Consider the following 27,255-nt stretch of genomic DNA (forward strand, 5'->3'; position numbering starts at 1 on the left):
CCCCATTCTACAGAAAAGAAACTAAAACACAAAGATACTAAGTGACTTGCCTGTCATCACACAGCCGGTAGGGGGCTAGGTCTGAAATCTAGGGGGGCCGGTTCTGAGCACGGACTCTCCCCCAGGCCACCCTGCTACCCCTCTTACTGGCTTTGAGGTGACGGCGACATTCCATCACTTTGTAGACACTTCTGTTGTGCAGGAAGCACACTGAATTGTTCTTTTTAATCACAGTCTAGTGTATCATGCTCCCTGCCCCCGAACAAGAGTGTGCGTTCCTGCAGGGCCACATCAGTCCTCTGTTGTTTATTTCTCAGCGCCTGGACACTGCCCGGCACAGCATAGATCTCCCATGAGACTTTCCGGGTCCAGCTGAATGCAGCCAGGGTGCAGTTTCCCCACACACACCCTCACCCCGTCCAGGCTTGTGACACAGACATGAGAAATTTCTTAAAATTCTCAGACCACATTTTCTAAATCAGTTTTGCAAAGTTGAATAGCTCAGCAAAACATGAATTAAATCCATGTTTTCTCTGTAGGTCCGTGGAAGTTGACGGTGTCTCTGTGTAGGTCGGTATTCAGGAGTTACTTTCGATGAATTCAGATCCAGGGTTCCAAAAAGCCCATTTTCTTTCTTTAAAGCACAGCTGAAGCATGTTTTGGCCTCCAAATGCTTACACTTCTGGTGATAGAACAGAGAGAAAATATATGGTTGGTTGGCAAGGGGAGAAGACAGCTAATTGATTTGCTCTTGACAGACTCTATTGAAATGGTTAATATGCCTATTTAAACCAAAATTGGCTCATTTGTTACTGCTGTCGTATTATTCTGATCCTTTGATAATTATCCCTTAAGTTACCCAGTCTGTCCAGTTTTCACGCATGAAGTTTCTTCAAGGCCCAGTCCCATATCAGCAACGCCGCCCGGTCCCTAAAGGAGGATGGACAGTTGCCAGGGTCACTCACTGTGCCCCTCACCCCACCCAGCCCACCCACCCCAGGGACCCCTCACACCTGTCCTCCTGCCAGTCTAGTGGTGAACCCCACACACACAAGTTACCATGTTCCCGTGAAAGCAGATTTAATTTCCTTTATTTCAGTTGCATGGATTTTTTTTCCCCTGCGTCTATTTCCAAAAGAAACAGTTGAAAGCATTTTAAAACATCACTGCATGTATTTATTGAGTCTAAACTGCAGACGGGGCTTCCGTGGTGGCGCAGTGGTTGAGAATCTGCCTGCTAATGCAGGGGACACGGGTTCGAGCCCTGGTCTGGGAAGATCCCACATGCCGCGGAGCAACTAAGCCCGTGAGCCACAATTACTGAGCCTGCGCGTCTGGAGCCTGTGCTCCGCAACAAGAGAGGCCGCGACAGTGAGAGGCCCGCGCACCGCGATGAAGAGTGGCCCCCGCTTGCCACAACTAGAGAAAGCCCTCGCACAGAAACGAAGACCCAACACAGACGTAAATAAATAAACAAAAATAAACAAAAAAAAAAATAAACTGCAGAGCACTGTGCAAGGCACCATGCGATGGTTTTTTTTTAAGACAATTCCGACCCTCCAGGAACTTAGTCTAGTAGATAAGTCATGACCATGTTAAAACTCAAATACAAAATAGCTGTCATGCACAGGAGTCAGGTAGTTGGGCTGCCTCTGTGCCCACGCCCTGTGACTCGCTGTGTCATGTGGGGCTAGTCCTCTAACCTCTACGAGCCTCAGGTTCCTCATGGTTAGAAGGGGGATGATAGTGATACCTGCCTCCTAAGTGGTTGGAGGATTAACGTAGATGAGACTTGATGACCACCCCCACCTTGTCCCCGTGACCCACCTCCATATCACGTGCAGCTGTGGTGGGCACTTTCCACAGATAACAGCTTTCCCCGTTATGAAATGAGCTGTGTTCCCACAAAGTTCATATGTTGAACTACCCCTGTCCCCCAATGGGACTGTATCTGGAACTAGGGCCTATAAGGAGGTAGTAAGGTTAAATGAGGTCATAAGGATGGAGCCCTAATCTAGAAGGATTAGTGTCCTTATAAGCAGAAGGAGAGACACCAGGGATATATATGCACAGAGGAAAGGCTGTCCACAAGCCAAGGAAAGAGGCCTCGGGAGAAACCAAACCTGCCCACACCTTGACCTTGGACTTCCAGCCTCCAGAACTAGGAGAAAATACATTTGTTTTTAAGTCCTCCAGTCCTCCAGGTGTTCTGTTACAGCGAGCAGACTAAGACCCGCCCCCAAGCACTTTGTCTCCGCCTCTGCGGTGGTGCTGGCCCTCCAGTAACAGGCTCAGCCTTCAACACAAACCCCACAGTGGCGGGGAGGTAAGGCCTCCAGGGACACCCCTCAACACAGCAGGTGGGGTGTGTGGATAACCGCCCCGGGCCCTGGCTGTCGGAGGGCGAAGCTCTCAGGTGCGGGGCTGTGTCTTCTCAGGCAGGACCGGCAGGGCTGAGCCCACCACCCATAGCACTGACCTGCTCGTTAATGCAAACTTCATCTGCTTTTCTCCTTCCTGCCTCACCTGGTCCCACGCCCTCATCTGTGCTTCCTGGGATGACCTTCCAAATAAACTGCCTTCACACGGGCCCTTGATTCGGGGTCTGCCTTTGGGGAACCCAAACTAAGTCAAGGGATAGATTCACATCAGTCACTCAGGGAACACCCCCCATCCCTCACAAAAAAGTGGAAACAAGATTTAGCCACAGAAGACACGTTACAGTGGGGCCATCTGACCGGTTGCTAAATGAACACCGTAGGCAATAAGTATTACAGGAACCAAGAGGAAAAATCAATTCTGGTTCATTCATGAGCAGATGGAATCTTCTACGTGAAGCTTTAGCTTTTCAAGCAGGAAGGGATCTCAGCGCCCTTACAAACTGTGACATCACACAGACAAGGTCTAGATGACTAAAAAGATACAGACCTAGCCAGCCCTGGTACTCAATGCAGGATGTTCTGACCAGAAGCTGGGGTGCCCTTCCTGGTGACATCCCCTCGAGACTGTCAGGGTGAGCCGCCCCATAAACAATCCAAGCTTTCCGGAAGTTTCCTTAGCAACGTTCAGGGAAAAGGCTGAGCAAGTGTGTGGTCCCCAAACTCCCCTCCCGTGGCCCCTGGAGAAGGAATTTATGAGCTGCTGCATCTCTAGTCCCTTCCTTGACATTTACTGGCTTTTTGATGAAGGTTAGAGCAATTTTTCTGTCAACAGCTTCTCATTAGGGGCCTGGTGATGTTCCTTGTGACCATTATTTTACTCGGCATCATGCCTGGTCACTGTGAGGAGAAGAGGTTCCACTTAGAAAGCATCCGTCTTTGCAGCAGCAAGGAGCTCAGGTAATCCTGCTTAAATACTCCTCCGGGCTGACAGCGCCCCGAGGCTTGTGTACTGAACTCAGACAACCAGCCAGCCTGGCGTGAACCGCTCAGCTTCTGGCGTGCTGCCTCCCCATCTCTTTATAAAGACATATTTCAGGTTTAATTCTCTGATTCTTTTAAAGATGAATTATGGAGAACTTGTTGGTGAAATAATCACTAGGACTTACTTCTCAGAGACCACAGGTTCTCACCACGAATGACAAGTCTGCCTTGGAAAAGCCTGGAACCAGCAGGTGTTGGAGGAAGGTGTCCAGTTCCCCTGACAGACTGTTTATCTCGCCCCTGAAATGCAGTGTCTGCACACGGTGATGCTTTAGGAAAGCAGCTGGAGACGTCTGAGGCTCCTGTCATTCACCCTTCATACACCCTCCTCCGCCTTCCCTGCCACCATGAATCTAGCCCGGAATGGCTATTTTTCCATTTTTCCAATGGGTCTGATCTTACATGGGTTTTTTATTCTGAACAATTTCAAACACAGGGAAAAGACGAGAGAATGTGGTAATAAACTACCATGTACTCGTGGCCCAGCTTTCACAATCCTCAGTGGATAGTTTATCAACCATCCTGGCCAATCTTGTGTCATCTGCCCCATGCCCACTCCCCCCCGGTCCCCACCCAGACTCTTCTGAAGTGGATCCCAGAGTCACCTCCTCAGAACAGAAAGGCACTGCTCTCACCCAGGAAATTCCAAGGGATCTGGGAGCTCTGTGTATGAAACCACGGTCAAGGAGCAAATATTAGGACAAAAGATGCTCCTGGTGCGCTTATCACTCAGGAAATGACAAGGGTCTCAGGAGCCCTGCGCCAGGGCCTGGGGACAGAGACCAGCATATACATGTTCTCTTATCTCACAACAACCCCTTGGATGTCTTTCCCTCCTGTTCCCAGGGATCATTTTCCAAAATAACTACCTCCATGCAGACCTGGGACTCAGGCTCTGCTTTCCGGGGGAAACCCAGGCTGAGATGCCAACCAGGGGAGGGGCCAAGGGAGTTCCAAGAATGCCAGCAAAGGGAGTCCCAGGGTGACCACCAGGCACCAGACCCTTGCTCAATTAGAATCTCTGGTTCTCAGCGCTTGGAGCTGCAGTTCCAAACTTCTCCAGCAGAGGGCAGTGGTAGCTTAGCTCTAGATGGACATCGCCACGGCCTAACTGCTGCCAGGTTACCTGGACTGGAAAATCACATCTGCTTTTTAGTCCTGAGAATAAAAGAAACATATTTAGCAGATTCAGTACTAGTAAAGTTAGTTAGATGTCAGTTCATCTGAGGCAGTGGAGAGGAAGAAGCTCATAAATATAATTGTTTGCTTTTTTTTTTTTTTAAATAATAGAGTCAGGGGACCTCATGGTGTGCTATAAAGATTGCTCCCTGCATTTTTATTCCTGGGTGGTCATCAGACGAAAGGCTCCATACCAGGGTTTCTCAGGCTCAGCGCTGTGGACATTTGGGGCCAGACAATCCTTTGTTGTGGGGTTGTCCGGGCATTGCAGGATGTTTAGCAACATCCCTGGCTTCTTTCTACCCATGAGATGCCAATATACCCTCCCCCCACTCCTTGTGACAACCAAAATTGTCTCCAGATTTTGCCAAATGTCCCCAAGGGGGTGGAGGGACAAAATCACCCCAGTTGAGAACCACTGCCCTGGATGATTATCTGGGCCAGTTAGTTTATCAGCGAAACAAAGTATTGATGCTGCAAATGAGGCCAGAACCATGATTTCAAGCCTGCCTTGGGCTGTTAATATCAAAGGGCAGCGTTTACTGAGAGCTTTTTGGGCCCTGGGCTAAGAGTTTCTGTTCTAGACCCAGGCCCACCTCGGAGCAGAATTCAGCACCCTCCACTCTCCCCAAACAGATTCAACTCTCAGAAAGCATTAAAGGAAAATGGGAATATTCCTGAAGGTGACCTGAGGAGACAAAGACAAGCCTCTTCCTAAGACTCTTCCTTTGACGTTTCTGTCCTTGACCCCAAAATTCCTTTGCCAGGCCTGGTGGGTAGAGAGGAAAATTCTTCTGTCTTCAGCCCCAGCTCACCCTGCACCCCTCACAAAACCATTACTCCTCCAGCGCACCCCATCCCAAGACTCTTATCAAAGTATCCCCCCATCAAACAAGTTTCTTGCTAACATGGAGGATTTTTCTCCATATTGTTACACCTTCATTCACCTCATTTTTATAGATGAGGATGCCGAGGGATTGTCCCCAAAATCATACAGCCAAAAAGTGATGGAAGCAGGACTTGGACTCCAGACAGAGAAGGAACATCTGTCAGGGCGCATGATGCTTTCACGGGCTTGGAAAAGTGTTTTCGTGTTCATTTCTTTTAAAATCAGAAGAATGTCATTATAAAATATAATTTAAGATTTTTTCATGGAGGAAGGAGCGCATCAAGGCATAAGTGCCTGGGGTCCCGTAAAGTCATCCTGCACCCAGACATTGTGCTCCATTTTTGGTGAGGGTGTAGCTGACACACACCTGCTTGATACAGAGCCAGTCTTGGTCCAGCATAAAACTGACCTCAACATTGGGGGAAAAATGTAAAAGTACAGGTCTTAGCTATTATGGGGTCAGTGGTATCATTTTCATAGATTCATTTATTCACTCAACAAACACTTCAAATGGCCTGCTGTAAATGAAAAGATAAAAATTTAAAATATTATTAAACTTTTGCTTTAAATACTATTCAATACATTAGTTCTAAGTTATGAAAAATAGAGATTTTTTTTTATTTGACACTAAATCCTGAGGGACCGTGGTCTCACTGGATATTTTTCCAACACTAGACTTGGGGATGGGGGGGAGTCATGATCCTTCACTCATTTTACTGCACCATCTCTGTGCCAACTAGAGGTGGGGTGATGTCTTAGTTTGCTTGGGCAGCCATGGACTGGGCAACTTAAACAACAGAAATTAATTTTCTTACAGTTCTGGAGGCTGGAAGTCCAAGACCATGCCAGTCAAGGTGCTGGCATTGTCCCATGCTGGTGAGGGCTCTTCTTCCTGACTTGCAGATGGCTGCCTTCTCAGTAGGTCCTCACATGGCAGAGACAGATCTCTGTGTCTCTTCCTCTTCTTATAAGGGCACCAGTCCCAGCGGATCAGGGCACCATCCTTATGACCTCGTTTAACCTCAATCACCGCCTTGAAGGCCCCCATCTCCAATTCAGTCACATGAGGGGGTTGGGACTTTGACATATGAATTTGGTGGTGACAATCCAGTCCACAGGCTGGTGAGTTGGTCAAACAATTTATAGCTGGTATATTTTTAGTATTTAATTGCAAGGCTGCTCTAAACAATCAAGGAGGAAGGGTGTAGTTCTTTGAGCATTCTTCCCCAAAACCTCACCTCTTCTCTGCTCCTTTGCTCCAATTAATGCAGAATATAATGACGTCATATCCTGATGGCAGTCTCTTCTTTCATGGCTGGAGCTGGTGGGTAATAGGGGTTATTTCTGTTTGGGATGAGGTAGGATGTTTTGGGTTAGGTTTGGGTTTCTTCTTCTTCCTTTCTACTCTGAGAACAAGAAAAGGCAGGATGCCTGCCTAGGAAGGGTGGCAAATTACTGTGGAAAGAAATTCTATCAGAACTGACCATTCCATTCAGCAGCTAACATTTTTCAGTAGTCTCTGTTTTCTGCTAAGCTCCACTTCTCCACAGTTGACTCTGATTCTGAATAGTCCATTTTAATGGATATACAAAAAAGAGAAATAAGATTTTTTGAAAATGTATTTAGTGGGGGCACAAAATTATACCATTAATTGCGTTTTGTTTGGTCTGATCTTACATTCCCTGAGCACATAGTCCTGCTTGGCTGAATGCCCCTCTTTCTATTTGCATAATAATTTCTTGACATTCAGATGATTCTCAGATGTTTAATCTTCCCTAACCACCCAATCTAGAGTCCTCTGGTCATGCCATCCACCACCTCCCTTTAATTTCCTTCTCAGCACCTACAACTCTGATTTTCTTTCTTTACTCTCTTTTCTTTTCCCTCCCTCTCTTGTTTATTTTTTTGCACGAGAATATAAGCTGCACGAGGGCAGGGACCCTGACTGTCTTCTTCATCTCTGTACCTCTCATTTCAAGGACATGCCTGGCATAAAGTAGGCACTCAACCATTATTTGTGGAATGCACAAATGAACGAGTGAATGAATGAATAAGATCTCAGCAAGGAGGAGAAGGCTTTTTATCTTGGTTCAGCAGTTTCTAGCTTTGCTTGGAGAGCTCTTTACAACCACTGAGAGGATTGCAAAAGGAATCAAGGCCAAGGAGAAAGAATTCTTAACAGTGAAAGAGAGAGAATATAGAAGCAAAGAAGCAAGGATGAAGCATGGGAACTCAAGAATTCCCCTCAAAGGTGAAAAACCTGTACCATGAAAACTATAAGACACTGGTAAAAGAAACTGAAGATGGTACAAATAAATGGAAGTCTATTCCATGCTCATGGATTAGAAGAATTAATACTGTTAATATGGCCATACTACCCAAAGACACCTTGAGAATCAGTGCAATCCCTATCAAAATTCCAATGGCATTTTTCACAGAAATAGAACAAATAATCCTAAAATCTGTGTGGAACCACAAAAGACCCCAAATAGCCAAAGTAATCTTGAGAAAGAAGAACAAAGCTGGAGGCATCATGCTTCTTGATTTCAAACTATACTACAAGCTACAGCAATCAAAACAGGATGGTACTGGCATAAAAACAGACACTTAGATCAATGGAACAGAATAGAGAGCCCCGAAATAAATCCATGCATATATGGTCCATTTACAACAGGGGAGCCAACAATATACAATGGGGAGAAGACAGTCTCTTCAATAAATGGTGTTGGGAAAACTAGACAGCTATATGCAAAAGGTATTGGGTTACAATATGTTTAGGGCTGGCATTATATAACATAATGTTGTATAACAAAGATAATTAATGTTTTTTGTTTTTGTTTTTAAATTTTTATTTATTTATTTATTTATTTATTTATGGCTGTGTTGGGTCTTCGTTTCTGTGCAAGGGCTTTCTCCAGTTGCGGCAAGCGGGGGCCACTCTTCATCACAGTGCGCGGGCCTCTCACTATCATGGCCTCTCTTGTTGCGGAGCACAGGCTCCAGACGCGCAGGCTCAGTAATTGTGGCTCACGGGCCTAGTTGCTCCGTGGCATGTGGGATCTTCCCAGACCAGGGCTCGAACCCGTGTCCCCTGCATTGGCAGGCAGACTCTCAACCACTGCGCCACCAGGGAAGCCCAATTAATGTTTTTTTATTAGAGAACTACTATGCAGTCACCCAAAAAAATTTTGTAGAAAGAGGCACTGCAGGAAATAAAAAGAGTATACACAAGGGTCCTACTTGTTCGAGTTTCCAAGAGTGGACTTAAAGCTATCTTCACTTCGTTAGCTCAGACGCAATTGTCAATGATTGTCATAATTTCCTCCTAGGGCCATGCATGTTAGAACCACCTGAAATGTTTCATGCCAGACCTGTTGAAGCAGAATCTCTGGGTTTGGAGGAATGCAGGTATTTGCAATTTTAACAAGCTCCTCTGTTGATCCTTATACATTATATCAAGAGGAAGAGAGAGAGACCAAAAATTATCCAGTACAGAACACACAAGTTCACATTTAATAACCCTCCTCCACTCCTGTGTTTGTTTTGTCTAGTCCTAAAGTTGCTTTTATTAAGGGAGTTGAGATACTCACCCATGAAACTTATTTGTTTTTTTAATGCTGCTTTGATTTCTCAGTCGGGCTGGGTTTACATTGCCCTTGGCGTCCTCCCAGAGAATTTTAGTGCCAGTGAGAAAATGAGTCTGCTGCCCCCTTTACTTATCCCTTCCACTTTTTGAGCACGATGTCGTAGGAGGTCCCCAACTTTAGACATCTGAAACTCAGAGTCACGTATAGAGGCACGAGTTTGGACCCTGGCTAGACTTCAAGAGCAACAGAAGAAAAGCAAAAGGAAAACTCCAGGGAGAGTGGACCTTCCCCAAGGGCACTGAGGATGCTGGCAGGCTGCAAAAATCAATTTCAATAACAGTGACAAACTTTCCAGATGATGTGTCGTATTAATGGCCATTACCTCCCTGCTTAAACTCCTGAACAGGCAGGGATTTGAAATGAGGATCTTGCAAGAAATGGACATACCTTGAAGATAAGATCTATTCTTATAAGTTGTATAGAGCACCCCAAGTAAGATACGTGTATAAAGCCTCATTAATAACAACAGTAGGGACTTCCCTGGTGGCGCAGTGGTTAAGAATCTGCCTGCCAATGCAGGAGACACGGGTTCGATCCCTGGTCCCACATGCCTCGGAGCAACTAAGCCAGTTCACCACAACTACTGAGCCCACACGCTGCAACTACTGGGCCCGTGCTCCACAAGAGAAGCCACCGCAATGAGAAGTCCGCACACCGCAATGAAGAGTAGCCCCGCTCACCGCAACTAGAGAAAGCCCACGCGCAGCAACGAAGACCCAATACAGCCTAAAATAAATAAATTTATTTTAAAAAATTAAATTAAAAGTAATAAATAAATAAAGGTCATAGTGTTAAAAAAAAAAAAGTAATAACAATGGTAGTTTAAGTTCTACTCAGTTCCAATGAGTTTTTGGTGTGTGTCAGAATTCATCAACCAATCAAGTACACAAGTGCCCACCTTCCCCCCAGAGGGAAAGTCAATAACAAGAGACACGCTGAGGGCCCACCTCCAGCTCTGCCAGCGCCTTCTGACTACTCAGCACTGCCCAGCAGGTCCCAAAGCACCAAAGAAGCTCCACTCTCACCTGCTTGACACTGGGCTTCTGCACATGATTTCAACTAATAAAACCATCCTGCTCCTTTAAATTTTCTAGTAAATGTTTGAAAACGATTGTGTATCACACTCCCTAATGTAAAGAACTTAAGGTCAAAAAAGAGAAATTACCCACCCAAGAGTCAAGTAGCTCCATTAATGGCAGGTGTAGGATGTATTCATTTATTCTCGCTGCTGTAACAAGCGACCACAAACTTAGAGGCTTAAAACAACTCAAATATATTACCTCACTGTTCTGCAGGTCAGAAGTCCAAAATGGCTTTCACTGGACTAAGACCAGGGTGTCAGCAGGGTCGCGTTGCTCCTGGAAGCTCTGGACAGAACCAGTTTCCTTGTCTTTTCCAGCTTCTACAGGCTGCCCACGTTCTCTGTCTCGTGACTCCCACCAGCGATCACATCACCCCAACCCCTGCTCCTGGCATTACATCTTCTCTGGCTCTGACCCACCCGCCTCCCTGTTATAAAGAGGCTTGTGATTATATTGGACCCACCTGGATAATCCAGGCATCTCTACCCATCTCACAATCCTTAACTTCATCACATATGCAAAGTCCCTTTTGCCACGTAAGGTAACATATTCACTGGTTTAGGACACGGACATTTGGGGGACCATTATTCTGCCTGCTACAGAGGACCAGAACCCAGGTTCCTTGACTCCCAGCCCGGGTGTCCCTATAGCTCTCAGGCTGTCACTACCCCTTGGGCTCCTCAGAGTTCAGGGTCATCTCTGAGGTTCAAGGATAGAAGCTGGGTTGCACAGCAGCAGAGGATTTCCTCTTGAAGTGGCGGCTTTACCACTGTGCACACGCCGCATACCCCTGCTACCCCGTAACCACCCCTACATCACGTCACTCCTCAGAAGGAAGGGGCTGGCCCCTGAGGTTCAGGAAGCATCTTGGTGGCTCACTGAAAAGGGCTGGGGGTGTAACGATAGTGCTGCTGACTATCGTGAGGGTACCTCTCAGGAACCTGAGTGTGGTGGGATGAAGCCCCCTGATATCTGCAAGGCCCTGGGAGCAGCCCGAGGGCTGGTACAAATGCCCACCAGCCGTGCTGATGAGAAGCCAGCAAAGAAGGGAATCAGGACGAGGAGAGTAGGGAAGAGAGGAGCAGGCTGAGCTGTGGTGTCAGTAGGTCTGTGTGAGGCCAGGGCAAAGGAGCCTGTGCTCAGGGGGACAGCGAAGGGCTGGCCGCCCAGCGCTGCCCAGCGGCTGAGTCACCTCCACCGACCACTCAGAACCCCCGCAGCCAAGAAGGGTTGGCTGGAGAAGAAACAGAAGAGGACTCCGCCCGGAAAACATGCACCAGCAATCCTGCCAGCCTCAGTGCCATAGAAATGATAAAATTCCAAAGGTGTTCCCACTTTTCTACCACCACAGGCAGAGTCTGGGAAGGCTGGGGGGCCTCAGAGAGGAGGAGCCGGGTGGGAGGAGAGTGACAGAGGGGCGTCAGCTATGACCAGGGAACCAAGCCCCATCCGCCTCCCCAGTGCTGAGCAGACTAACAGGAATACCTGCAGCCAGAGGCGGGTTTTCCTTTCTCTTGGGAAAGCCAGCTGAGAATGCGTCCATGGTAACTAGGGATGAGGGATGGAGAGTCTGCAAGCGAAGACAAAGTATCAGCTGCTCATCTAGAGAGGGATAATAATTAACCAGGAGGGTCCCCTTCGGTCCAATGACCCCAGGAGACAAGTGGCAGGGTCAGAGGGTCGGCCTCATGTGTGTGTGACCTGGGCAGCCCCCCAGGGCCCCCACCCAGAAGGACCTCACGGTTGGGTTCAAGCTCGGCTGTCACCATCTTAAACTTATTCATCATTTTGAAACCGAACAGGACCCTGCGAGACTTTCCCGGGGGGCAGACCCCTATGTCCCCCACCTCTTGTTTGTAGAAAAGCTTTAGCCTCCTAGGCCTTCCCCAAGTTCCAGAGAGCAAATTTAATCAGAGAAGTGAGAAAACGCAGAAACAAGGGAAAGCAGTCGAGCAAGACAAAATAATAATAGTTTAGCCATAAAACAAAGTCAAGGACCCTTAGTTCCTTCTCAGGTGCTACAGATAATATCCTGAGCCATGTCCTTGAGTTGTTTTGCAGATACTGAAACATCCACCAGGTGGAAACTGCTGACCAGATAGACCCCAGACCGGTTGGAACCAGAAGGTTGATGACATTAACTCCCGAAATACCACCCTGTTGCATCACCACCAACCAATCAGAAGGACGTACACAAGCTGATCATGCACCTGGGGACCCTCTCCCTCACGTTGCCCTTAAAATCCCTTCCCCTAAAGCCATCGGGGAGTTCGGGCCTTTTGAGCATGAGCTGCCTGGATTCCCTGCTTGGAGCCTGCAATAAACGCTGCACTCTCCTTCCCCACAGCCCGGTGTCAGTGGGTTGGCTTTGCTGCGCGTCAGGCAAGCGAATCCAAGTTTAGTTCAGCAACAATTTTTGAACAAGAGACCCCCTCATTTTCATTTTGCACTGGCCCCCTCAAACCATGTAGCTGGTCTCCGGGTGTATCATGTAGGATACATTGTGTCTGTGTAGGAGGAAGGGTGAAGAAGGAATAAAATGCTCAGCGTCTCACTTAAGAGGTAGATCTCTTTATCTATTCATTCAGTCAGACAAAATTCAGCAGAAAATTCTCTCCCACCCTCCTCCCAACCCCCCCATGAAGGTACATACATGTACAATCCCAGGCTTACCCCTCACACAACTGACCACACCAAACTGCAGTCCCCTGATGTCCAGGTGGGATCAGGCCAGCATTTAGGGATGCTGAAGGGTATTTCATAGCTTTTCAGGGAAATAGTCTAATGCTCAGCTGATAGGCTCATATACATTTCTGCCAGGGCTCAGGCTCTTCAAGAGAAGAGCTAAACGTCAAAACGAGTTTGAACGTTTGGAATTTAAGTTTTTTCACAGATTCAACCACCACCATCAGAATAAGATTTTAAAAACAAAGACGAAAGGAAGGTAACACTATTTTTTAAAAGGTGAAGAATAATTTCCTTATAAGATGGTTGCGAAATTTCATTAAACTGCACCTAGGATATTGCCTGTGTATGTAGAGGCTAAATAAACAAATGTTAATTCCCTTATTCCCTTCAAAGCCCCTCTTTGTACACTCTTTCTTCTTTTCTTCCAATCTTGCTGAGTAAGTTACAGCCTTAAGCTGCCCCTGCCCCTGCGCCTCGGTTACCTAACGTGATGGGCTGAATCATAACAAAACTCCTATGCTGAAGACCTATCCTCAGTACCTCGGAATGTGACTGTATTTGGTGTTGGGCCTTTAAAGAGGTGGTTATGATAAAGTGAGGCTGTATAGGTGGGCCTTAATCCAACAGGACTGGCCTCCTGACATAAGAGGAGATTAGGACACAGACAGGTACAGAGGGACGACCACGTGAGGACACAGGGAGAAGACGGCCATCTACAAGCCAAGGAGAGAGGCCTCAGGAGAAGCCAACCCTGCCCACACCTTGATCTGGGACACTGAGTCTACAAATGTGAGAAGATAAATGTCCATTGTTTAAGCCACCCAGCCTGTGGTACTTTGTTGTGGCAGCCTGAGCTGACTAATACACCTAACATCATCCGAGTTATGGTTCTTGGAGAGGAGCAAGCCTACACTGCCAAGAATGATGAAAACTCTCTTACCAGGCAACGCCTTGAAGAAGGGAGCACTGCTCTTCAGGAGTCTAGCTGGGTGCCTTCCACCAGGTGTTCGCTGGGTGTCTTTTCTCCTGGGAGTTCATTGCCTCCTTGTAAATAGAACCCACTGTCCCCTGAGGAGGGAAGTGGGGGGTGTATTTGGGGTCATCAGTCACTCATGCCAGCCCAACGTACCCAAATGTTCACATGCTCCTGGGCCCTGTTCCAACCTCAAGAGAAGGCCTTTCTTGGTCTTACAAGCCCTGAGCAGCAAAGCACACATGGAGCCAGTCTTCTGCCCGAGGACCAGGCTGAATGAGCCCCCAAATTCTGAATAAACTTCTGGTCTAATGGGCTTTACTTGTGTTCCCTAAGGAAGTTACAGACCAAGAGTTGGAAATGGAGGAGGTGTCTTAACATTTGGGTCTTTATCATTCCTGGCAAAATTATTTGGAGCCATGAAATCTGGATCAAGGCAGGAATGTCCAGAAGACCTTATTATACCATTCCTGAAAACAAACACTTCCACTGAGTTTTCTCATTACCAACACTGTGTTAAGCACTTCACATACATTTTTTTCTCCCAAGCAAGATTTCAACACAAAGGAGCCAGCCTGCATTTAGAAAAGTACCAAGAGTCAGGCCTGTGTATTTAGGGTGTCAGGGAAAGAGCTTTTCCAGGGGAGCAAATGCTTTGTCCATTACCATGTCCATTGCTTCTCCCTGGATTTGCTCCCATGTACCTGGATTCTCAGGTATTTAATGGCTCCTTTCTCCTGAGCCCTCTCCCAACATATATTATTTAATAATATTAGCTTTTAATTAATGTGTCTACTTATACCCTGTCTTGTTCTGCAAAGCAGTTAAGGCAACTCATAGACAGATATACTGCATATGGCAACTAGCATTCATCGATTCAACATAAACGGAGCACTTCCTATATTCCAGGCACTGTGCTAGGTCCTGGAGAAACAGCATTCACGTTCTACCGGGCTCTCCTGGGTCTCTCCTGCACATGTGCATAGTTTCCCAGCCAGCAGGGATGTGTGGAGAGCCCATCTCAACCCTTTGGCTGTCCCATTCCAAGATTTTCTGTTAAATTTGTAGCTGGTTCACCACTTACCCTAATCAGGAGCACATTCTCAAACTTGCAGAGATGTGTTTTCCCCATTTGTTTCCTGCCAAGTTCTCTGTTGCTGTCAGTGCTATAGCTTTTCACCCTCTGCTCAAAATTGATTTGACCCCTTTGGCAGTAAACTTGATATTTTTTTCTGGTCAGCCCCTTGCTGATAAAACAGTGGACAGAACTGGGAAGAGGGCTGGGATGGAAACAGACCAGACAAAAGGGCTACAGACCTGTTCTTGCCTGAAGCTGTATCCATTTTTCATGAGTAAATGCTTCTCAATTTGTTATCTGCCTTTGGCCAATTTCCAAAGCACAGAAATGGTTGATTCTGACAATACTGTCCAGTTTCATACTGCCTGGGGAGGAGAGGATTTACTGACCATTTCATGTCATGATAGCTGGAAGTTTGGCCTCTGAAGTTTGTTTTTTTTTTAATTTTTAATTTTGATGGGGCACAAATTTCCCAGTTTTCTGCTGTTTCCACTGTCCCTATGGTCCTACACTTGTTCTGCTTCATTATCCGCCTCACCCTTGAAGGCACTGAGCTTAGGAATTATGATCCACAGTGGTGACACCTAGACAATGTCCTAAAAGTGCAATGGAATGTACAAATAGTGCTCAGGCCTGTGTGCTAGATTCTCTGGAATATAAAAGCATTCAAGAGAAGGTCCTTGTCTTCAAGGCCCCAAAAATCCCGGGGGGAGATGGGGAGCATGGATACAAAGAGATAACTAACAATGCAATGGCTGGAGTCCACCTTAGGCACAGGGACGGACTTCCCTGGGGGTCCAGTGGTTAAGATTCTGTGCTTCCACTGCAGGGGGTGGGGGTTCCATGCCTGGTCGGGGAACTAAGATCCTGTATGCTGCATGGTGTGGCCAAAAAAAAAAAAAGCACAGGGATGTCCTCTGTAGGCTGGGAAGGACAAGAAATGATTTCTCAGGTTTAGGACATACAGGCCCTTTATATGATTTGTCAGGTTTCTTGTCAATTACTAAATATTACTTTGGTACTTGGAATGAAATTATTTTCATTGGAGGGAATAAACTAGTGCACCTTAATAAAGAGAGAAGAGTTTGGGAAGTGGAATACTAGGGAGTGCTAGATGTCACCTTGCTGCTGGTGGAACGTGGATAGTAAACAGAATCCCGTGCCCCAGCTCTGCCACTCCCGTGCTGTGAGATTTGAGAAATTCATTTCTGCATCTGTGCAATGAAGAAGGGGTGGGGAAGTGGTAATCATTTTTGGTTCAAATGCCCTGTGCTTCTAAGGGAGGACAGAACCTTTTTTCTACAATCTCTAGAAGATATGATTATGTTTGTTCCCATGTATCACAAGGATTAGTCACTAGATTTGCCCAAAGCAATGATCCCCAGAATGGTTAAGCAGGGTTTCTGAATGTTTTAAAATTTATTTTAGTAAGAATATTTTGAAAACCTGATGAAGTTATGACATCTTTTCTAGGCGAAAACATCTTCCTAAACATACAAAACGTTGCCTAGAATCACAGGGAACTGACACCCTCAGGTTAAGGACTCTTGAGAGAAAACAACGAAAAAGAGACCATGATGAGCTTCGAAGCCCTGGATTCAGCTCTGGCTGTTGTAGGCTTCTCATTCTTTTTAAAATAGTCAAAGAAAAACCAAAGTGAAGGTCTGAATTAAAAACTAACCTAGGAAGATCTGTTGTAGAAAATGAAAATTTTTCATCGCTGAGAAAGGCAGACTATAAAGAACAAGAAAATCTCACTCTTCACAGAATCCCAGGCCGAAGGGAGGAATGAAAAATTAAAGGCATTAATATTTATCACAGCCAGAGAAGGAAAACCTGCAGGAAATGATGAGCACGGCTGCAGCAGCAATTATAACCAAAGACAGGAAACTAAAACAGGAAGCTTATCTCATCAGTTAATTTCAATGCAACACTACAGGGGGGGTATTTTGGCCAGATGCCTCAAAGGAACCCTTAATCCTTCCACAGGAGTATTCAGAGATCATCTGGCGAGTTATTAATGCTCTCTCAACCTCTTCTCTTTGCCCTCTCCCTTTTGGAAAGTAGAGAAGGAATCTAGCTAGGTTAAGCGAGCATTTTTTTTTTTGGCCATGTTGCGCAGCATGTGGGATCTTAGTTCCCCGACTAGGGATCAAACCCATGCCCTCTGCAGTGGAAGCTTAGAGTCCTAACCACTGGACCGCCAGGGAAGTCCCTAAGTGAGCATTTTTAATTTCAACTCCTAGAACATTACGTTGTGTTCATTTTGAAATCATCTTACAGAGAAACAGCCTACAGGCTAAGGTATAGATGTGTCTGACAGAAGAGAAGAAGCAGAGTCCAGGGGTCCAGCAGGGCCATGGGTTTCAGACTCACTGCTGCTTCTGCTGCCCAGGGCTGCCTCCCAGGTCAGAGGTCAGAGGTTAGAGGTTATCAAACACCCAGGGCAGGGACTCCCACGTTCTGCAAAGTCATAGGCACCACTGTCATCACCTGCTCCCAATACTCCTGCTGTATTTACAGGCTCCCTAGTCACTCAGGGAGAACGGCATCCTGCAGAAGGACAGAAACCACAGTGCAGAAGGACTCTGGGGACAAAAATAAAATGCAGTAACTTGTGCGTTGTTCTCTTTCAGGTCAGTGCTTTTTTGCTATTTAGAAGTCTGCTGAGAGACACCCCTAGCAGTCCAGTGGTTAGGACTCCCCGCTTCCACTCCAGGGGGCGCAGGTTCGATCCCTGGTCAGGGAACTAGTATCCCACGAGCCGCTCTGCACAGCCAAAAAAAAAAAAGAAATAGAAGTCTGCTGAAGCAAGCAACATCAAAGCACCCCATGTCCTTAGTCTCAACAGACTGTTCTCCGCACCCAACAGCGATGTTTTGAATACTGAGTCAGATCCTAATATTCCTTCAGAATCCTCCAGACAGACCCCACCTCTCTCTGAAGGTAATCAGAGCCCCTGACATTGTATATGAGGCTGTGCTCCTGGCTTTCTTTCTGACACCCGCTCCCCCAGTCCCTGCACTCCAGCCCACTGGCCTCCGTGCTATGTCCTGAGTGCTCTAAGCTCACTCATACCTCAGGACCTCTGCACACACTGTTCCCATGTCTGGAGAGCTCCTTCTGAATCCCTCAGTATCTGCAAGGCTCACCCTCACTTCTTTCAGGTCTCTGCTCATACGTCACCTCATCAGAGAGGCCTTCCCAGCCATGCTACCTAAAATAACAGCACTTGTTCATCCCTCCCTTAACCTTCTTTACTTTTTCCATAGCACACATCGTTACCTGGCATTCCTATAGATCCTCTGTGTTTTTAAATTGTAACCTTTCGAATGGGGATTTTTTTCTTGTTCCCCAACTATATCCCTAAGACCTAGAATGTGTCTGACAAATAATAGACATTCAATAAATATTTTTGAATGGATGCTATTGGTTATTCTGCCTAGATGGGTGTATAATGGTATTAACTATCTTCTTTTTAATAGTGAAATATCATAATACAACAGTGCATACAATGCGTATGTACACTTTAAAGAATAAGTGCGCACCCATGTATTACCACAAAGTGTACCAATGATATATTCTGAGGTACCAAAATAGATCTTCTATCAAGTTCAAGTACTAAATTCTTTCCCGTTATCAGTCAATTAGAATTCTCTTTGGTGCAGATAGCAGAAAAGCTGACCCAAAGTGGCTTAAACAATAAGGAAATTTATCATATAAAGTCTCATTTAAAAAATCCATAGGCAGATACATGCACCCCATGTTCATAGCAGCACTACTCACAATAGCCAAGACATGGATCAACCTAAATGTCCATCGACATATGAATGGATAAAGAAGATGTGGTACATATAAACAATGGAATACTACTCAGCCATAAAAAAGAATGAAATAATGCCATTTGCAGCAACATGGATGGACCTAGAGATTATCGTACTAAGTGAAGTAAGTCAGAAAGAGAAAGACAAATGCCACATGATATCACTTATATGTGGAATCTAAAATAGACACAAATGAAGCTATCTGCAAAGCAGAAACAAACAGACGTAGAAAACAGATTTGTGGTTGCCAAAGGGGAGTGAGGTGGGGAGGAATGGACTGGGAGTTTGGGGTTAATTGATGCAAACTATTACATATAGAATGAATGGACAAAAAGGTTCTACTGCATATAGCACAAGGAACTAGATTCAATGTCCTGAGATAAACCATAATGGAAAAGAATATAAAAAAGAATATATATATGTAACTGAGTCACTTTGCTGTACAGCAGAAATTAACACAACACTGTAAATCAACTATACTTCAATTTTTAAAAATTCATAAGTAGAAGGAGCTTTAAGCACTGGTTGCTTCAGGGTTTACAGGGTGTCACCAAGTATTGTTTTGAGTCTTCTCTCCATTCTGCCTTCCTTGGTATGAGCCTCATCCTAAAGCTGACTCACTAATGGTGGCAAGATGACTGCCCATAGATGCAGGCTGTGTGCTTCATCTTTCATGTGCAAGAAAGAGCATCATGAGCTAAAGATGCTGAGAGCACTCCGATTAGACTTGTGTGGGTCCATTGCTCACCTCTGGGCCAACCACATGCCTAGGGGAATGCAATGTGCTCACTGGCTTAGCTGAGATCAAGTGCTCCAACCTTGGATCCCCAGGTAGAAACACATGAATCCCTGAATAGAAACCAGGGACTGTCGGGCATAGAGAACAGACTCGTGGTTGCCAAGGGGCGGGGGGGGAGGGAGGGATGGATTGGGAGTTTGGGATTAGCAGATACAAACTATTATATACAGAATGGATAAACAACAAGGTCATACCATAATAGCACAGGGAACTATATTCAATATCCTGTGATAAACCATAATGGAAAAGAATATGAAAAAGAATATATATATATATGTACACTGAATCACTTTGCTATACAGTGAAAATTAACACAACATTGTAAATCAACTATACTTCAATAAAATAAGTTAAAAAAAAAAAGAAATCAGGGACGATTGGAAAGGTGTAATGCAAGCTGGGATGGCATACACAAATGTCCACTGTACCTTTTTCACCAAAGAGTAGTTCAGAGCCGATTTTATCCAGCTGTAGACATATTCTAGCAAGCTTCCTATCTGCTCTCCCAGCCCACAGCAAGTGGACAGCACTCGAAGCAGATAGATTGACAAAAACAGGCAACGGCACCAAGTAGACACAAGATGCCTAAAAACATGATCATTCAGCCACAGGGCAAAAAGACCAACACAGCAGCCCAGTGATACCCTCATTACACCTCAGTGTGACAGGAATGGTATGATGACCCTGAGGGATAAAACCTTTAAGCTGTATCCAGTGGACAATGTTTAGGAAGATAAAAGGATGTTTAATGGATTTGGAAGAGATTCTATCAAAACATTAACTATTAAAATGAAGACACTCAAAGAAATGTTTCGGTTCTCCCAAACGATGCCAACTAAATGAATGGCTGTTAGCTATAATTATCAAAATTATAGTGAGATGAGAAGCCATACTTTCCACAATTTGGCGGAATTTCTACCTATTACAGACCTATTATTAAAAAGAAAATTATAACAATTTAATGAGCAAAATGAATGGGTTTTTTTTTTCATAAAAAGCAATAAGTAGTTCCCTCCAACCTCAAAAGTTAAAAAGGGGAACTTAAGTCTCAGGTCACTGTATTTCCCACTTCTAGTAAGTATGTTGGAGCTGGCAATTTAACAAATACTTACTGAGAACCTGAATATTTTTTTCAACTTGAATGTTCCTGATGGTTTTTTGAGCAAGGAGGCAATGGCTAGCACGACCCACAGTTTTGCACATGGAAAATCAAGACTCTAAGTAGTGAAATAACTCACTTTTGGGGGAGCATTGAGTCCACTCAACAGGAAAACTTCCAATATTGTCCCTGTGTTGGGCCATTGATTGTTTTAAGGTACTAAAAACAAAAACGAGAGGAATCAAGATCTGAGAATGAGTAAGACACAGGACTCCGTCTGGGGACGCCACACTGAAGATTTTGTTCAATTTTTCAACTCAGTTTTGCATCCCACGGTCCATAATTTTTTTCTTTTCAATCTTCTCCTTCTTTAACCAGGGCAGCCTTAAGAGCAGAAATGGCCAGCAGTCCCCAAAGTGATATAATCTGAGGGCTACCTAGGAAAGGCCTTTACTCCAAATGTTTTCTCCACCACTATTGTGAAATTCCACCAACGGAGAGCACTGCGGGAGGGACAGGTATTCTGCCAACTTCAGGGGTCCCCTAATACATTGCATATATTCCTGGGAGATATAACAAGACCCTGGCGGTCAAGGCCCTGACCAATGAGAAACAAGTTGGGTGGCTGGGCAAGGCGCGGGTGAGCGTGGGAGCTGAAGCTGGGAGCAGAGGTTAGACGAGCTGATTACTATTGTCTTAATCCAGCCTGACCTACAATTGTCTGTCTCCACCCCCTGAGGCTTCCTCCCTAATCTAGAAGAGTCCACTTTAGCTCCTGTCATTTCAGAGCAGTCCCTCAGGCTCCAGGCTGTGCCTCCCTCTCCTGGGCCTTGTGCCCGCTCCCCTAACAGCTACGCCTCAATACACCTGTATCGTCTGCTCAGGATGCCCTGACACAGTAGCACAGCCTGGGGGCTTCAACAGCAGAACTTTATCGTCTTATTGTCCTGGAGGCTGAAGGCTGAGATCAAGGTGTGGGCAGGGTTGGTTTCTGCTGAGGCCTCTCTTGGCTTGTGGACAGCTGTCTTCTCCCCACATCTTCACGTGGTCTTCCCTCTGCGTCTGTGTTCAAATATCCTCTTCTTATAAGGACAGCAGTCCTATTGGATTAGGACCCACCTTAGTGACCTCATTTTAACTTACCCCTTTAGAGGCCTGATCTCCAAATACTGTCACATTCTGAGGTGTTGGGGGTTAAGATTTCAACATGTGAATTTGGGGGGTCATAACTCAGCACACAACAATACCTGACTTTGAAGAGTCCCCTCAAAGACCCTTGACTCCCATCCTGAAACATTGCCCCTACATCCGTTTCAAATTTATCAGAGCAGGTTTCCTAGATCCAGGATTTTCTAGTCTGAAGTTCCCCTGGAGAACATTAGGCAGGACACAGTGCCTTTAAATTGGGAGACCAACCCTGCAGGCAATTCATGGGTTTCTTTATTTGGTCAGAATTAGAAGTGGGTTCTGCAGGGGTATCTTGAATTACCCACAAGATGACTTTTAGTCTGGATTGGGCATCTTTGGTGATGGGCACCCTGTGACTTTCTGAGAAGCTGTAGACCCAGGTGAAGACTATCAATTAAAGCATTTCAGAATTAAAAGGAGAAATTGCACCACCATGGAAATAAAACCAAAAGTCCTTGTTCCCTCTGCTGGTTGAATCCTAGGGATTACGGAAATCCGACGCTGGCAGTATTAGCCCAGATCTTTGATGGGGGCCACCCCTCTGGCTCTATTTCACGTTTCGTCACCTGGGCTGCATACCTTTCAAAGAATGGCCTTTAGTCAGGGTTTGCAGCTCTTTGCCCCCCAGGCTGTAGGAACAGCGTCACTCTGAGGCCCCTCATGAAAAGCAACTCCAGGTCTTTCAGTCCTTCCTTTCTGGGCTGTGTGACTCCACCTGATTCTGGGAAAGAGCCTCGCATCCCCCCATCCTCCCCCCACGCCTCATCCCACCACTCTCGCTGCTGGGCTGGTCTCAGAGTCCAGAGAGCAGGAGGTAAATTCTATACGTAGTGACATCACTCAGTGGCTCCAGCAAACGGCAGTGTCCCCTCCACGTCCCAACTCCCGGAGCATCCAGGACCAGACAGCAGCCTGACACACCCTCCTTGAATCAGGGCCTCACAAAACACTATCCCAGCAGCCTCGAGGCGTTCACAGACACGGCCTCAACTCACCCTGGAGAGAAAGCTTCCCATGCTCTTTCCATTCCCCGCGAAAGAAGGGAACGAAATCCCCTCTCCTAGGAATCCTTAAAAATAGGTGAGAGGGGCTTCCCTTGTGGCCCAGTGGTTAAGAATCCGCCTGCCAATGCAGGGGACACGGGTTCGAGCCCTGGTCCGGGAAGATCCCACATGCCGCGGAGCAGCTAAGCCCATGCGGCACAACTACTGAGCCTGCACTCTAGAGCCTGGGAGCCACAACTCCTGAAGCCCCCATGCCTAGAGCCCATGCACCACAACAAGAGAAGCCACCGCAATGAGAAGCCCGCGCACCGCAATGAGAAGCCCGCGCACCGCAACGAAGAGCAGCCCCCACTCGCCACAACTAGAAAAAGCCCACGTGCAGCAACGAAGACCCAACGCAGCCAAAAATAAATAAATAAATAAATAAATTTATTTTAAAAATAATAATAATTAAAAAAATAGGGGAGAGGTTCATCTGTTGTAGCTGGAGGATGCGTGAGGCCGAGTGGAATGTCTCCTGGGGCCTGGGGGATCCTCTGATCCAGAACCCAGCCGTGTGGTTTAAACAGCCCTGGTCACCTCCACAGGGAACCCCCAGGATGGACCATGAACCGTCTCCTCTGTCGTGACTGCCTGGACGCTGTGCCCTGTCTCCTCCTCAGCGCCTGCACTCTTACCACTCAGCTATTCCAAGAACACTGGCCCTGCATTTTGTTCATTATAGTGCATCCCCTGAGGACATGATGCTCTGAGAGGCTAGCGCTCTGGCCGCTCCCCAAGCTCCTGTGGGCCCTCGTGAGGAGCAACACGCATCAGTGACACAGGACCTAGCCCGTCTCTCCCTGCAACCTCCCACCGCATCCTCTCCTCCCACTGGTTCCATCACACCTGCTGCCCTCTGAGCAGTCATCTTCTTGCTCCCTTCCTTTGGCCGCCAACCTTCTGCCTCTGCCTCTTGACCCCTTGTCTCTTCCTTAACCCCCTTCAATTCGGTTACCATCTACTCCAAATAAGCGGTAATTTTCAAAATGGTGTGTTCCATGCGCCAGGGGCTCAGGGGGAGGAAGGCATGGGCCTGGCCCCTAAGAGATCAAAGATCTTCTGACCCACTGGTGAATGCTCAGTTAGATGGGGGTAGAGACAACCACGCCGCCAGGCAGAATGTTTCAAGTGCTATAGAAAGAGAAAGAAAGATGGAGCTTCCTTAAAAATACTAAAAATAGAGTTACCATATGATCCAGCAATCCCACTCCTGGGCAAATATCTGGAAAAGATGGAAACTCTAATTTGAAAGGATACATGCACCCCACTGTTCACAGTAGCATTATGTACAATAACCAAAACATGGAAACAACCTGTGTCCACTGACAGGTGAATGGATAAAGAAGATGTGATATATATACACAATGGAATATTACTCAGCCATAAAAAAGAATGAAATAATGCATTTGCAGCAACATGGATGGACCTAGAGATTATCATACTAAGTGAAGTAAGTCAGACAGAGAAAGACAAATATCATATGATATGACTTACCTATGGAATCTAAAATATGATACAAATGAACTTATTTACAACACAGAAACAGACTCACAGACATAGAAAATAAACTGATGGTTACCAAAGAGGAAAGGGGGGCGAGGGATAAATTAGGAGGTTGGGATTAACATACACACACTACTATATATAAAATAGGTAAACAAGGATCTACTGTATAGCACAGGGAACTATATTCAATATCTTGTAATAACCTATAGTGTAAAAGAATCTGAAAAAGAATATGTATACGCACACACACACACACACATATATATATAACTGAATCAGTTTGCTGTACACCAGAAACTAACACAATATTGTAAATCAACTATACTTTGATTTAAAAAAAAAAGAAATATATATTTACGGCAAAAAAAAAAGAGAGAGAGAGAGAGAGAGAAAGGAGGAGGTGGGGATTTTGGGGGGACGTGCAAGAAATCTCCATGAAGGAGCCACACTCAAGCTGAGCTTCAAGGGCCAGCAAGATCTTTAAGGGTCCAGAATGAGAGCAGCTCTGGCAGATTAGGGCGCAGGTTCAGGAAGCATTCAGGCCACAGAGGCAGTGAGGGTCTGAGTGAGGAGGGAATTTGGGGGCCAAGCAGAGGAATGCAGTGCCGAGGAGGCTGGGCTGAGCTTGGCGTGTGTGAGCAGGCCTCTGCTGGAGGAGCCTTTAGCGGGCAGCACTCACACATCACAAACAGGGGCTTCGCTCCAACTTGTCCACTTATTAGCAATGAAGGAATTGAGTCATTATTACAATAGATCCCCAGGTTCTGTTATGCCACGCCTCATGGTCCTGTCCCACTTGTGAAAAAACAAAAGGAGATAGTTCAGTGGCCTCATAGTGAGTAACTGACTTCAGCATCTTAACAAGAGCAGGGTCAGAAGTCTCCATTCTGAGAGTGGGACTGACATATATACACTAATATGTATAAAATGGATAACTAATAAGAACCTGCTGTATAAAAAAATAAATAAAATTAAGAAAAAAAAAAAGAAGTCTCCATTCTGATCTCCCACGAAAAATGTACAGGCTTGTGCCCAAGTGAGCAAAGCCTGGGGAGAGGGGCGGGTCTCTGAAGTCCAGGGGCTGCTCCAGCAGGATCTGAGGAGCCCCGTGCCTTCCTACCTCCACCCGACATCCACGGTTTCCTCCCAGTTTGTCTCCTAAGAGAACTGGGTCATCACTTCACTATCTGGAAATGGCTGCCAAGAGGGCTCTGTCCCCAGAGGACAGTATTCACGGGTGACACGGAAGGCCTTCAGAGAGCAGACGGTGCCCAGGAGATAGTGATCAGACCCCAGGGCGGTGGTCAGCCCACAGCTGGCACTGACATGCCACACAGCCTTGGCACCCGCGGATGCTACAGTTCCAGTTACCAGATACTTTTTCACTTATTTAAAGATGTCCGGGGGCTTCCCTGGTGGCGCAGTGGTTGAGAATCTGCCTGCTAATGCAGGGAACACGGGTTCGAGCCCTGGTCTGGGAAGATCCCACATGCCGCAGAGCAACTAGGCCCGTGAGCCACAATTACTGAGCCTGAGCGTCTGGAGCCTGTGCTCCGCAACGAGAGAGGCCGCAATAGTGAGAGGCCAGCGCACCGCGATGAAGGGTGGCACCCCGCTTGCCACAACTGGAGAAAGCCCTTGCACAGAAATGAAGACCCAACACAGCCATAAATAAATAAAAAATTTTAAAAAAAATAAATAAAGATGTCCGGCCAATGCCACCCTACAGGTATGTCTTCGCTGGGCCAGAGGACAAAGGCTATATTTTTTAAAAATATATTTAAATAGCTTTTTATTTCCCTAATCCAATGTTTATGGCTTTCTTCAATTGTCTGAAAACTATTTTGCCAAAAATTACAGTGTGTTATTCTATTACCATCTTATTGTAATAATACCCTCCTTTTATAACCACTCCACCTGTTGGGCAGTGTCCCTGAATTTGCAAAGGCCTTTTCCTGAAGAAGGCCACAGATGGGGGAGCGAGAACCATGTCCTTCTGCAGGTTCTCTTGGGGCCTCAGTTTCTCCTCCTGAAAATGGGATATATAATGTCATCTAGTTAATGAATTAGTATCTGAAAAATATTTTGAGATTGAGGTGTGAAAACTGCTATAGGACCAGAGCTATAGATGTAGCTTTTAAGCCACAGAAGTGGTCTTGTGTGTAATCTGAATATTCTTAACGCACAAAAGGAGCTTACAATTTAAAGATATCTTTTAGTAAATCCGTTTATGAAATGAAAAATTGTGTAGCCCTCTTAGAAATGTCTCAAACATTTGGAATTTCTTAATACAACATTTTAACGCAATGTTAAGTCAGAGTGGCTTGTTATTTGTTCTGCCCTCTGCTGATTAGATCAGATGAATTTAGCTCTAGAGTCAGACCTCAATGGCTTCAACTATTCAATTTATGAATCTAAGCAGGCCTGTTCCTCTTCAGTGCTCATAAGCACTTCTTCCCAGGAAAGGAAGGGGAAGGGAAAGCCAATGAAAATTAATTAATTTTGCTATTTTTAGTAAATGTGGGAAATGGGCTGATGGGAGACAAAACTCAAAACCTATTATGGAGCTGTTTGGATATCAATTACCCCTGTTCCCCTCAAATAGATGCTGGAAAATGGGCATATTTAGATACCCTGTTGGGCATAATTATTCTCCCACCATAATACAGGTTTGGCAGGGATGGGCCATCTGTCCTGCCCGGGAGAGTCAGCGTGAAGCAGACCGCGTCCCTTCCCCAGCCAGCTCTGCCCCTTACCTGCAGGGTCTTGAATCTATTTTTGTCACCTCTGTCAGCCTGGCTAAGGGCTTCCAAATAAAACCGAAGGAAGACGTGA

The 27,255-nt window shown here is 46.0% G+C and overlaps 1 protein-coding gene across 5 annotated transcripts in view; it reads right to left on the reverse strand.

The window, feature by feature from the left end:
* Positions 1 to 189: 189 nt before the first annotated feature.
* The window catches only part of UPF2 (UPF2 regulator of nonsense mediated mRNA decay), a gene marked incomplete at its 3' end in the record, with an annotated part of 208,980 nt that continues 181,914 nt past the window's right edge, over positions 190 to 27,255 (reverse strand). For 2 of the 5 annotated variants that reach the window (XR_014242610.1, XM_082385282.1), the window contains exon 23: positions 190 to 682. Of the gene's footprint in view, positions 683 to 3,547; positions 4,581 to 13,847; positions 13,976 to 20,819; positions 20,900 to 27,255 lie in introns of all 5 variants that reach the window. The other 3 variants (XR_014242608.1, XR_014242607.1, XR_014242609.1) reach the window with 3 other exon arrangements.

The sequence above is a fragment of the Balaenoptera borealis genome (assembly GCF_965194805.1).
Source record: "Balaenoptera borealis genome assembly, chromosome: 3".
Lineage (NCBI taxonomy): Eukaryota > Metazoa > Chordata > Mammalia > Artiodactyla > Balaenopteridae > Balaenoptera > Balaenoptera borealis.